The following is a 15010-nucleotide window of genomic DNA, read 5'->3' as shown; positions in this document are numbered from 1 at the left end:
AGTTACACTGGGCACATAGTGAATTTGTCGTGCCCCCTGTAACACTGGATCCTGCGGCTGCCGTCCTGTGAGTTATTCTCATACCTGCACCCAGGGCTTAATCATTGACCTAAACTTTTCTGGTCAGATCTGTAAGAGAAAAAAATCCTTTCAGGAAGTGAGTGAAACTTCTGTCCTTCAGAGAACAATTCAATTACACATTCACAAGCCGGCGGCTTATTGCTGAACACATCAGATTAGAGAGTCGATAACTCTGAAACACTCTGCTTAGATTCTTTAGATAGGACTATGCAGGAGCCCAGCAGATGTGGCTTCAAAGGCTGTATTGAGATGGGACAACCCACCTGAGGACACTATTGCAGGCTGACTCTACTATGGGGGCACTGTTTCAGGCTGACTCTACTATGAAGGCACTGTAGCAGACGGATTGTGTTATTCGGGCACTGTTACAGGCTGACTCTGCCATGGGGGCACCATAAGGCCTTATTCACATGAACGTGTGCTTTTTGCGCGCGTAAACAAATTTGCTGCGTTTTTTGCGCGTTGCAGTTCCGTGTGTCATCAGTGTTTGCTGCGTGGTTTCGTGATTTTCACGCATATGCCATCCTTACGACACACGGTTTTGATGTGTAGAAAAATAAATGAAGGAAGTGGTTTTATTGTTCCCTTCATTTCATGATCTACGGTTGCATGAATCTCGGCCGACACACGGAAGTGCTTCTGTGTGCTGCGCGTGATGCGCGAAAAACGGGCAAGTATAGGACATGTCGTGAGTTTTACGCAGCAGACACACTGCTTGAAAATCACGGAATGTCTGAACGGCCCCATTGACTAACATAGGTCCGTGCGACGCGCGGGATTTTCACGTGCGTATCACGGACGTTAAACACGTTCGTGTGAATAAGGCCTTACGGTCAAACTGTTATTAGGGCTCTGTTGGGAAATGATTTTGTTATGGGAGCACTGTTGCTAGCTGGCTCTGTTATGGGGAGTGGTTACAAGCTCGCTCTGTTAAGGAGGCACTTTTGCAGGCTGGCACTGTTAGTTTGTCACTGTTGACTGTTTCAACTGCTATGGCTGTTGCAGGTTTTATATGTTATAAGGGGACTCTAACAGGCTTGCTCTATTTTGGGGGCATTGTTACAGGCCTTCTCTATTAGGGGAACTGTTGCAGACTTACTCTGTTATGGGGCACTGTTACAGACTGCTTCTACTATGGGACACTGTTACAGGCTGGTTCTACTATGGGGCAATGTTACAGGCTGGTTCTACTATGGGGCAATGTTACAGACTGGTTCTACTATGGAGCACTGTTACAGGCTGCTTCTACTATGGGACACTGTTACAGGCTGGTTCTACTATGGGACACTGTTACAGGCTGGTTCTACTATGGGGCACTGTTGCAGGCTGATTCTACTTAGTGGCACTGTTACACACTGCTTCTACTATGGGGCACTGTTACAGGCTGATTCTACTATGTGGCACTGTTACAGACTTCTTCTACTATGGGGCGCTGTTACAGGCTGGTTCTACTATGGGGCAATGTTACAGACTGGTTGTACTTGGGGCACTGTTGCAGACTGGTTCTACTATGGGGGAGTGTTACAGACTGGTTCTACTGTACTATGGGGCACTGTTACAGACTGCTTCTACTATGGGGCACTGTTACAGGCGGGTTCTACTATAGGGCACTGTTACAGACTGCTTCTACTATGGGGCACTTTTACAGGCTGGTTCTACTATGGGGCACTGTTACAGGCTGATTCTACTATGGGGCACTGTTACAGGCTGGTTCTACTATGGGGCACTGTTGCAGGCTGGTTCTACTATGGGGCACCGTTACAGGCTGGTTCTACTATGGGGCACTGTCGCAGGCTGGTTCTACTATGGGGCACTGTTACAGGCTGGTTCTACTATGGGGCACTGTTACAGACTGTTTCTACTATGGGGCACTGTTACAGACTGGTTCTACTATGGGGCACTGTTACACACTGCTTCTACTATGGGGCACTGTTACAGACTGATTCTTCTATGGAGCACTGTTACAGGCTGACTCTAATATAGGATCATAAGTGCACGCTGACTGTACTATGGGGGAACTGTTGCAGACTGACTCAAATATAGGATCATAGGTGGTGGCTGGCTGTGCTATGGGTGAACTGTTGCAGGCTAAATCTATTCTGGGGAACTATTGCAGCATGACTCTGGGCACTGTGTAGGCTAGCTCTGTTTGGTCAAAAAAACAATAGTACAAAAATAAAATAAAAAATAGAAACAAAACACCATGACCAACCACAACCTATCATTATTAAATATGGACTGGTACAGGTCTCAATCAAAATGACAATGCCCACGTCTATAGACGTCAGCAAGATACACAAATAAAAAGGTATCATCAGAAGGTCACTGTAATGACAGGGTAAAGAGACAGACAGGTGAGCCCTAATCTACCCGCCACTCAGTCCCTGCCTACTTGCACGGCCCATCCTAGGCGACGGCGTACAACTGGGCGACGGTCCCTACGCTCAATACGTGCACGAGAGACAAACAGACAAGGGTACACAGAAGCTAAGGGAAATGGGGCAGTTGCACACGGCAACACCGTGAGCAACAAGAGTAGTGAACGAGCCGAGTCAAACCAGGAGTGTACGAGGTACCAAATGCAGAGCAGGAGAGTAGTCAGTAAAGCCAGGGTGAAAATGAAGCTGAGGTCAATAGTAATAGCTGGAACAGCAGAGCCAGGAAACAAGAGAGAATCACAGGCAAAGACAAGAAGCAAATGAAGGTATACATAGATCGAGGGCGGGAGCTAGAAGCGTCTGGCCAGGCTGTGATAGGTTCTCCCACTCCTCAGCCTACCAGCCTGAGTGGTAGCAGATCGAGTCACTCTAACAGACATAGGAGCAGATGCAGACTGATTAACCACAGGCGTCGACACAGAAGTTGTGTCTGGCAGATCCTTTACAGTTCCCCCCCTTTTATGAGGGGCCACTGGACCCTTCCTAGGTGGACCTGGCTTATTGGGGTACCGAAGATGGAACCTCCTGAGCAATACCCCAGCGTTAACATCCCGGGCAGGTACCCAAGTCCTCTCCTCAGGCCTATATCCTCTCCAATGGACCATGTACTGGAGGGAACCTTGGACCATCCTGCTGTCCACAATCTTGGCCACCTCGAATTCTACCCCTTCAGGGGTGAGAACAGGGACCGGAGGTTTCCTCGAGGTAACCAAGGACGGGGAGCAGCGTTTCAGGAGGGAGGCATGAAACACGTTGTGTATTTGAAAAGACGGGGGTAACTCCAGCCGGAAGAAAACAGGGTTAAGGACCTCAATGACCTTGTACGGCCCTATAAACCGGGGAGCAAATTTTTGGGACGGAACCTTAAGGCGCAAATTTTTTCAAGACAGCCACACCAGATCCCCGACCACAAACAAGGGGTTAGCAGAACGTCTTCTATCGGCCTGAGTCTGTTGTATGCTCTGGGACGCCTCTAGGTTCTTCTGAACCTGGGCCCAGACTGTGCACAGTTCCCGATGAACGACATCTACCTCGGGATTGTTGGAACCATATATGGGAGCATTCAGAAGAAAAGGAGCGGTATTTATCTTTTGGAGCGTACATTTTTCTGGAATGGTTTGCGGACAGCATGTTGCATTTGCAAAACCACTGATGTACCAAACAAAAGTGACACTGTTTTAGAAACTACACCCCTAAAGGCAATTATCAAGGGGTGTAGTGAGAATTTAAAGACTCCACAGGTGTTTTTCAGAAATGAATAGGCAGTGGATTGTGCAAAGTGAAAATTGCAATTTTTCCACTGATCTGCCTATTCACCGCACAATATGTTGTGCCCCTAGAGAATCTTACCCCATAAATTGTTAAGCGGTTTCTCCCGGGTATGGTAATGCCTTACTTGTGGCCATAAATTGCCGTTTGGGCACACTGTAGGGCTAAGAAGGGAAAGACCGCCATTTTGAGCATGGATTTTGCTTGGTAGTTTTTCTGTTTGGGGTTTTGCTGGTATTTCAGTTTATATTGTGGGGGCATATGTAATCTGTGCGGAGTCCATCAGGGCATAATAAGAGGGTATAATAATGGGGTAAATAATCCATAGATGTGTGTTACGCTGTGAAGCGATCCGTTATGCGCAGGCCGGTGTCACACTGATAAACGGTTTTCTTTCTTATCCCCCTTTTGTAACGCTCTGCACATTTTGGGGACTTTTTCTCCTTCGTAGTTTGGGAAATATTACTGGGAAAGTTTTGCGCTGGTATAATACGGGCACCCTCGCTTCCAGCGGATGTGCTATGTCCCTTCCCTTTCCTAGTTCCTAAATACTAGGGCCCTAAAACTGAAGGAATGTTCCCCTCCGGCCTCCACATTGAGATGTTTTTTCATCACCGCATTACTAGTGCCATAACTTTTTTGTTTTTCAGTTGATTGAGCGGTGTGCGGGCTTGTTTTTTGTGAGACGGGCTGTAGATTTTATTGGTACCATTTTAGAACACATACGACTTTTTGATCACTTTTTATTTCATTTTTTGGTAAAGGAAATGACCAAAAACAAGCAATTCTGGAATCGTTTTTTATTGGTTTTTTTTTCGGCATCCACAGTGCGCCCTAAATTACATGTTAGCTTTATTCTGCGGGTCGATACGATTACGGCGATACCAAATTTATATAGTTTTTTTTTTATGTATTGCAGCTTTTGCACAATAAAATCACTTTTTTTTATAAAATAATTTGTTTTCTGTGTCGCCATATTCTAAGACCCATAACTTTTTTATTTTTGCGAGGACAAAGTTGTGTCAAGGATTATTTTTTGCGGAACGGATTGTCGTTTTTATTGGTACTATTTTGGAGTAAATGTGACTTTTTGATCATTTTTTATAGAATTTTTTTGGAAGGAGATGTGACCTAAAAACAAAGATTCTGGCGTTGTTTTTCATGTGTTTTTTTTACGGCGTTCACCGTGCGGAATAAATTACATAATAGTTTTGTAGTTTGGGTCGTTACGAACGTGGCGATACCAACTATGTATAGTTTTTTTTAATTTTTTACGGTTTTTCCCATAATAAAAGACTTACTATGGGAAAAAAAGGCAGCTTAGCTTTTTTTTTTACTTGAAACTTGTGTTTTTTTGGTTTTACGACATTTTTATTTACTTTTTTTTTACTTTTTTGACTTGTCCCACTAGGGGACATGCGGGCCTGATGCCCCGATCGCTACTCTAATACACTGCACTACATACGTAGTGCAGTGTATTATCGCTGTCAATTATTCACTGACAGCAAGCCTATGAGGACACTCCGCAGGCGGGTCCTCATCGGCTCCCGTACAAGGCAGACTCGGACGCCATTTTTTGTCGTCCGATTGCCATAGCAACCCAGCGATTGCGTCGCTAGGTTGCCGGTCGGGTTAAAGCCCATCAGATGCTGCGCTCTATTGAGAGCAGCATCTGAGGGGTTAATCCGCCGGATCGGATAATAGCTCCGGTCCTGGCAGTTACAGGAGGGTGCCAGCTGTATAATACAGCTGTCACCCTGTGGTAAAGTGCCGACTCAGCTTCTGAGCCCGCACCATCACTGCGACGTAACTGTACTGCGGTTTGCGGGAACACCTTCCCGGCAGCGCCGTATATATACGGCGGATGTCGAGAAAGGGTTAAGGGAAAATTCGGCGAGGGGAATGAAGGGGACCCAATCATATTGACGATCAGAGATAAAACACCTTAAATATTGTTCCAGAGACTGATTAGTCCTCTCAGTTTGGCCATTAGTTTCAGGATGAAAGGCCGAGGAGAAGGACAGATCAATCTCCAACTTCTTACAGAAGGCTCTCCAAAACAATGAAACAAATTGTACCCCTCTGACAGAAACATTATTGACAGGAACCCCATGGAGACGCAGGATGTGTTTGACAAACAAGGTAGCTAACGTCTTGGCATTGGGTAGTTTCTTGAGGGGCACAAAGTGGCACATCTTACTAAAGTGGTCTACTACAAGGTCTCTGAGGAATGGGCAAAGAACATAGTAAGCCCGCTGGTCGGGACCTGGGAGTCTTGGACCTAGCACAAATTTCACAAGCGGCGACGTAGGCCTTAACAATTTTAGGCAACCCAGGCCACCAATAGTTTCTAGTAATAAGGTGCTTGGTACACAGGATGCCAGGATGGCCAGATAGTGCAGAGTCATGATTTTCCCTGAGTACCCTTAGCCGGAATTGCAGGGGAACAAACAGCTTGTTCTCAGGAAGGTTCACGGGAGCTGAACCTTGATCAGCCACAATTTCAGAGACTAAGTCAGAATCAACAGAGGATATTATTATACCTGGGGGCAAAACACAAACAGGATCTTCCTCCGAAGGAGGGCTGGCCATGAAGCTACGCGACAGTGCATCAGCTTTAATAGTTTTAGACCCAGCCGTATAGGTGACCACAAAGTTGAATCTTGTAAAAAACAACGCCCATCGAGCTTGTCTCGGGTTTAGCCTCTGGGCAGATTCTAGGAAGACCAGATTCTTGTGGTCGGTAAGGACCGTTACCTGGTGCCTAGCCCCCTCCAAGAAGTGGCGCCACTCTTCAAATGCCCATTTAATGGCTAAGAGTTCGCGGTTGCCAACGTCATAGTTACTCTCAGTGGGCGAGAACTTCCTGGAGAAGTAGGCACAGGGACGGAGATGGGTGAGGGATGTGGTACCCTGGGACAAGACAGCACCCACTCCCACCTCGGAGGCGTCAACCTCCACGATGAATGGCTCCATTTTGTTAGGCTGAATCAGCACTGGGGCAGAGATAAAGCACTTCTTAAGGATCTCAAAAGCCTGGACCGCCTCCGGAGGCCAGTGGAGGAAATCAGAACCTTTGCGAGTAAGATCCGTAAGAGGCTTAGCGATGACCGAGAAGTTAGCAATGAATCTCCTGTAATAATTAGCGAACCCCAGGAAGCACTGTAATGCCTTCAGGGAGGCAGGTTGGACCCATTGAGCCACAGCCTGAACCTTGGCAGGGTCCATGCGGAATTCATTAGGACTGAGGATTTGACCCAAAAATGGTATCTCCTGCACCCCAAAGACACATTTTTCGGATTTAGCAAAGAGTTTGTTTGGAGCACCTTCCTGCCATGCTCAATGTGGGAGGACCAGTCCATGGAAAACACAAGTATGTCATCAAGGTACACTACAAGAAATACTCCCAGGTAGTCTCTTAAAATCTAATTTATGAAATTCTGGAAGACCGCGGGAGCATTACACAACCCAAAGGGCATGACGAGGTATTCAAAATGATCTTCGGGCGTGTTAAACGCAGTCTTCCACTTATCCCCTTCTCTGACTCGGATAAGGTTATAAGCCCCCCGAAGATCAAACTTAGAGAACTATTGGGCCCCCTGAACCTTATTGAAGAGATCAGGAATCAAAGGAAGGGGATACTGGTTCCTTACAGTGACCTTATTTAAGTTTTGGTAATCGATGCACGGCCTAAGACCACCATCCTTCTTCCCTACGAAGAAGAAGCCAGCACCTACCGGAGAAGTAGAGGGGCGAATGTAACCCTTGGCCATGCTTTCCTGGATATATTCTCTCATGGCCTCACGTTCGGGACAAGAGAGATTAAATATCCTACCCTTAGGGAGCTTAGCACCTGGTACCAAATCGATTGCGCAATCGTATTCTCTATGAGGAGGTAACACTTCAGAGGCCTTTTTAGAAAAAACATCAGCGAAGTCCTGAATAAACTCAGGTAGAGTGTTCATCTCCTCGGTGAGAGAAATAAAATTAACAGAAAAACAGGACGTCATGCATTCATTACCCCATTTAGTAAGATCCCCAGTACTCCAGTTAAACGTGGGATTATGCATCTGCAACCAGGGAAGGCCTAAAACCAAATCGGACGATAATCCCTGCATCACCAGTACAGAACATTGCTCCAAATGAATGGAGCCAACAATGAGTTCAAAAACAGGGGTATGATGCGTAAAATAACCATTAGCAAGTGGAGTGGAGTCGATACCCATTACCGGGACAGGTTTAGGCAAATCAATCAATGGTATAGCTAGAGACATAGCAAATTCCACAGACATAATATTAGCAGAAGACCCTGAATCCACGAAGGCACTGCCGGTGGCAGACCTACCCTCAAAAGAGACTTGAAAGGGAAGCAAGATCTTATTAGGTTTCATATTTACGGGAAATACCTGTGCGCCCAAGCGACCTCCCCGATGGTCACTTAGGCGCGGAAGTTTTCCGGCTGCTTATTCTTACGCCTAGGACAGTTGTTCACTTGATGCTTGTCATCCCCACAGTAGAAGCAGAGACCATTCTTCCTGCGGAGCTCTCTATGTTGTTGGGGAGACATGGAGGCCCCGAGTTGCATTGGTTCATCCGTGTTTTTCGTGGAAGAACGAAGCAACGGAACCTCGGGAGCCATCATGGGGGAGCCAAAGGAGAAGGCACAAAAACGTTCAAGTCGTCATTCCCTGAGACGTAGGTCAAGACGTACCGATAAAGCCATAACCTGGTCTAGAGAGTCAGAAGAGGGATAGCTAACTAACAGTTCTTTCAGGGCGTTCGACAGACCTAATCTAAACTGGCACCTCAAGGCATTCCAGCGAGAAGCTATACACCACTTCCTAAAGTCAGAACAGTACTCTTCAACGGGTCTTTTACCCTGACGTAAGGTCGCCAGCTGACTCTCAGCAAAGGCAGTCTTGTCAGTCTCGTCATAGATGAGCCTGAGAGCGGAAAAAAAAGGTCAACATAGGAAAGTTCAGGGGCGTCAGGAGCCAAGGAGAAAGCCCATTCTTGGGGGCCGTCCTGGAGCCGGGAGACAATTATACCCACTCGCTGGCTCTCAGAACCTGATGAGTGGGGCCTAAGATAGAAATAGAGTCTACAACTCTCCCGAAAGGAGAAAAAAGTCTTCCGGTCCCCTGAGAACCGGTCAGGCAACTTGAGATGAGGTTCAAGAGGTGAGGTGGAGGGCACTAGCTAGTTAGCATCATGCTGGTCGCACCTCTGAGCCAGGGCTTGGACCTGTAGGGAGAGACCCTGCATTTGCTGAGCCAGGGTCTCATTGTAGTAGGAACCAGGGTAGAAAAGGTATATCTGCCTGTGATTATGTAATGACAGGGTAAGGAGACAGACAGGTGAGCCCTAATCTACCCGCCACTCAGTCCCTGCCTACTTGCGCAACCCGTCCTAGGCGACGGCTTGCAACTGGGCGACGGTCCCTACGCTCAATACGTGCACGAGAGACAAGCAGACAAGGGTACACAGAAGCTAAGGGAAATGGGGCAGTTGCCCATGGCAACACCGTGATCAACAAGAGTAGTGAACGAGCCGAGTCAAACGAGGTACAAAACGCAGAGCAGGAGCATAGTCAGTAAAGCCAGGGTCAAAATGAAGCTGAGGTCAATAGTAATAGCTGGAACAGCAGAGCCATGAAACAAGAGAGAATCACAGGCAAAGAAAAGAAGCAAATGAAGGTGTACATAGACCGAGGGCGGGAGCTAGAACCGTCTGGCCAGGCTGTGATAGGTTCTCCCACTCCTCAGCCTACCAGCCTGAGTGGTAGCAGATCGAGTCACTCTAACAGACCTAGGTGCAGATGCAGACTGATTAACCACGGGTGTTGACACAGAAGCTGTGTCTGGCAGATCCTTTGCAGTCACATTTAGGGTGCAGTCACAAGTGGCAGGTTTTGTTGCAGAAATTTTAAGTGAGTGAACATCGGGTTCATATATCTGAATGTGGTTGTTTCTGCAGCAGGTGGATGGATTTCCGCATGTTACATTCAGTTAAATGGAACGGATTTCCAGTCGCAGTAAATTCTACAACAAGCTTGCCGCGTGTGATCTTACCCTTATAGTACTATAACTGAAACTAAACCTAAGTCAGGTTATACATCTAAAATTAATCCCTGACACAGTTCAACCTAACAAATGATATACTGATAGAGTACCTGGTGTGGACATCTTTAAGGATTGGAAAAGCAGCTGTTTTGGGCACATTGGGGGGCATATGGTCAAAGTTTTACCATAGCTGGGCTAAAATAAACCACTTTTTACTACTCTCAACACTTTCCACAAGTGGCAATAAAAGGAAGCAGGGTTTAGCAGGAGAAGGAGGGGCCATAATTTACACCAGAAATTAGCGTAAATGATGGGGAAAATCTACACAAATTAACAGAGAAAAAAATGTACTAAATATTTTTTGCCTCCAGGAGCCTATGCGTTAAGATCTCTTTCCTGAACAGATCTGTCTCAACAAGACCATCGATGGTAGCATTGTTGGTAATATCCAAAATCAGAATTTAATTTACCTATACATGTTTTTGTCCTTCCCATATGCATACAATGTCATCTATATAACGTTTCCACACAATATTATGATGTATAGGTTTCTGTTAAGACAATCTCCCCTTCCCATCAGTCTAAATACAGATTTGCGAATGAAGGCATGTAAGTGGTGCCTATTGCTGTCCCCCATATCTGGAGATAGAATCTCCCATCAAAAATAAAATAATTACTTTATAAGATGAATTTCAAAAGTTCAAGCTCTTACGGTCTTACATGTTATTTCCTGGGTGTCAGGAAAGGAAGTAGTCCACTGCCCTGCACCCCTCATGATGTCCACAGGATATGTCACCAGTATCACGTCATGTTCTGCAGTCAGACCTTCAAGTTCTTTTAAGCTCTGCATAGTATTTCTAGTACAGGAATTGTGGTTGTGGACGTATTCTATGAAATCCGGGTCAATCCACCTGTTGCCCTTTTCTATCAGACGCCAAACCTGATCTACCCGGTGGTTGGTCAGCACTTTTGTGAACTTTGGCATGTTATACTCATATAGGATCCATACAAATATTATGGTGGTTTAAACTCCCCAATATATATTAAACCGAAAAAGACCCAGATGGGAGCATAAAAACAGGAGAAATTAGTAGGTGTAAAAAACATATTTTATTTAAATTTCTTAAAACAACAACATGAATGTCAAATATGTATAAATATAAATATAAAAGGAATGTATCAAAAATGATGTCAACATGAAGCAAAGTACACAGCTGCAGTTAATACATAAGGGTGAATAAAACAAACTTTTATACGGCAAGATGGTCCTAGTTGATGCAAAAATATCAATACCCAAAGGAAGGGGAAAGAAAAGGTGCGTATCTGATACTGTAACGATAATAGATGAAATCAAAAGCCTTTGTCAAAATGTGAATGAGACTATGTATGCATTAGGAACGTAGAAAACAAAATCGATGTAACTCAGTAGTTTCTGAAAGTGTACTGCGCAGAACGCTTGCAGAAACGACTGAGTTACATTGATTAACCCCTTCAGGACTGGGCCTGTTTTGGCCTTGTGCACACAGCCGATTTTTTTTCAAATCTGACATGTGTCACTTTATGTGGTAATAACTCGGGAATGCTTTTACCTATGCAAGCGATTTTTAGACTGTTTTCTCGTGACATATTGTACTTTATGTTAGTGGAAAAATTTGGTTGACAAATTCATTGCTTATTTTTGAAAAACACCAAAATGTAGAGAAAATTTGAAGAAATTATGATTTTTCTCATTTTAAATGTATCTGCTTGGAAAACAGATAGTAATACCACACAAAATAGTTACTAATTAACATTTCCCGCATGTCTACTTTATGTTTGCATCATTTTTGAACGTCCTTTTATTTTTCTAGGATGTTACATGGCTTAGAACTTTGGCAGGAATTTCTCAAATTTTAAAGAAAATTTCCAAAACCTATTTTTATAGGTACCAGTTCAGTTCTGAAGTGGCATTGAGAGCCTTATATATTAGAAACCCCCATAAGTCACCCAAAAACTGCACCCCTCAAAGTTTTCAAAACAGCATTTAGAATCTTTCTCAACCCTTTAGGTGTTTCACAGGAATTAAAGGGGAAATTTACAAATAGTAATCAAAAATTGTCTGTAACACAAAAGGTTTTACCAGAGAAACGCAACTCAATATTTATTGCCCAGTTTCTGCAGTTTTTAGAAATATCTCACATGTGGCCCCAGTGCGGTAATGGACTTAAGCACCGGCCTCAGAAGCAAAGGAGCACCTAAAGGATTTTGTGGTCTCCTTTTTATTAAAATATATTTTAATATATTTTAAGATTTTGACTCAGATCTTTCCTTTACTCCTCATATTCAATCACTTTCACGCTCCTGTCATTTTCACCTCAAAAATATCTCCAGAATCCGCTCTTTTACTACTGTAACTCATTACTAGTCAGTCTTCCCCTCACTAAACTCTCCCCTCTCCAATCTATCCTCAATGCAGCAGCCAGGCTCATCTTTATGACCAACCGCTACACCAACGCCTCTACCCTGTGCCAGTCACTGCACCAACGCCTCTAATCTGTGCCAGTCACTGCACTGGTTGCCCATCCCCTTCCGAATAAAATTCAAACTTATTACTCTCACCCACAAAGCTCTCCACAGTGCTGCACCTCCTTACATCTCCTCCCTCATCTCTGTCTACCACCCTACTCGGGCTCTACGTTCTGCCAACGACCTTAGATTAAAATCCTCCATAATCCGAACCTCCCACTCCCGTCTCCAAGATTTCTCTCATGCTGCACCCGTCCTCTGGAATGTGCTACCCCAGACAATCAGATTAATTCCCAATATCCACAGTTTTAAACGTGCCCTGAAAACACATCTTTTTAGACAGGCCTATAACATTCCCTGATCTGACTCCTTTCCATGGCCCTCCTTCTGGAATAGTCATCAGAATAAGATTCCCTCACACTCCTTCTCTTCATGTCCGTCATACACAGATACTGGCTGGTGACCGGCTCATGCAGCTTTATGTTACCACCGCATGTGTATAAAAATGGCCGGACCATTGTACAGAACAAACACTGTTACACTTTGTGTCTCCTTTATTTCCTCATAGTTTGTAAGCTCTTGCGAGCAGGGTCCTCACTCCCCAGGTTTGAATTGTAAATGAACTTTGTCACTATGTAATGTCTGATATTGTTTGTTTCATGTTTCCTCTAAATTGTAAAGTGCTGCGTAATATGTTGGCGCTATATAAATAAAGATTATTATTATTATATTATTATAGGGCCAAAATAGTGGAAACACCCCAAAAAAGACACCATTTGGCAAACTACACCCTCAAGAAATTCATGAAGGGGTATAGTGTGCATTTTAACCCCACAGGTTTTTTACTGAATTTAGAGGAATTAGTCTGTAAAAATGAAAATCTAAATTGTTTCCAAAAAAACTTATTATAAATTTTTACAAGGAATAAAGAAGAAAAAGCACCCCAAGATTTGTAAAGCAATTCCTCCTGATTACGGCAATACCCCATTTGTGGTAATAAACGGCTGTTTGGACACACGGCGGGGCTCAGAAGCGAAGGAGCACTATTTGGCTTTTGGAGCTCAAGCTTACTCAATTGGTTTTCGGGTGTCATGTCGCATTTGCAAAGCCCCTGAGGGACCAAAACAGTGGACACCCCCCCAGAAGTGTCCCCATTTGGGAAACTACAGCCCTAAAAATAATTTGTCTAGGGGTATAGTGAGCATTTTGATCCAATAGGTTTTTTGCTGAATTTAGTGGAATTAGGCCGTGAAATCTTCTATTGTTTTTTATTCTTTTTTTTTACGGCGCTCACCGTGCGCTATAAATGACATATTTAATTTATTCTGATTGATGCGATTACGGCAATACCATATCTATATAGGTTTTTAATGTTTTAACATTTGACATATTTCATTTATTCTGCAGGTTGATGCGATTACGGCGATACCATATGTATATACGTTTTTTATGTTTTAAGGTGTTTGCGCAATAAAATCACGGTTTTAAAAAAATTATTTTGTTTTTGTGTCGTCATATTCTAAGAGCCATAACTTTTTTATTTTTCCATCAAGAAAGCTATGTGAGGGCTTGTTTTTTGCGGATCATACTGCAGTTTTTATTGGTACAATTTTTGGGTACATGCGACTTTTTGATCCCTATTTATTATTTTTTTTGGGAGCTGAAGTGACTAAAAATAGCAATTCTGGTATCGTTTTTTTTATATTTTTTTATGGAGGGCGATCTTTTATTTTATTATTTTGAAATTTAACTTTTTAACTTTTTTGTAACTTTTTGTACCTTTTTTTTAAAAATCCTGCTAGGGACTTGCAGATCCAATTGTTGGATCATTCTTATAATACTCTGCAATACTTACGTATTGCAGGGTATTATACCTGTCAGTTTCACACTGACAGGGGGCATATTAGGTGCTGCCTCTGGCAGGACCTAATCGCCTTCCATAGATGGCAGACCAGATGCCTTTGTAAGGCTTCCAGTTGCAATAGCAACAATCGGTCCCCGCTAGTAGCAGCCTGTACTGGGAGATGCTGGGCTGCGGGCTCTGTTAGGAGCACACGTAGATTAACGGGCTGCAGGCACAAGGACCAGCGCTGCAGCCCGTTAATCTACGTGGGGTGGTCGGGAAGCGGTTAAGTAAGTTGCACATTAACTGACTCTTGTTTGCAGCTAAAAGTTACTGTGTTTTTTACTTCTACCTATGTATGATGCTCAATTTGATGTTTGATACATTATATTAGTGTTATTACCGTCTGTGTTCGGAACGTTTCACATTTTGACACAGACTATTGGTTCAGCCTGTTATCGTTACAGTATCAGATACGCACCTTTTCTTTCCCCTTCATTTTGGTATTGATATTTCAGCATCAACTGGGACCAACTTGCTGTATAAATGTTTGTTTTATTTACCCTTACTTATTAACTGCAGCTGTGTACTTTGCTTTATGTTGACATCATTTTTGATACATTTCTTTTATATTTATATTTATACACATTTGACATTCATGTTGTTGTTTTAAGAAATTGAAATAAAATATATTTTTTACACATGCTCATTTCTCTGGTTTTTATGCTCCCATTTCTGTCTTTTTTCGATTTAATAGCATATTAATAGAGGCAGTTTTGGGAGCATCGACCTGAAGAAATTTCTTCTCTTTT

Source organism: Rhinoderma darwinii, chromosome 4, assembly GCF_050947455.1.
Source record: "Rhinoderma darwinii isolate aRhiDar2 chromosome 4, aRhiDar2.hap1, whole genome shotgun sequence".
NCBI classification, from domain to species: domain Eukaryota; kingdom Metazoa; phylum Chordata; class Amphibia; order Anura; family Rhinodermatidae; genus Rhinoderma; species Rhinoderma darwinii.
This window is presented reverse-complemented; position numbering follows the sequence as displayed.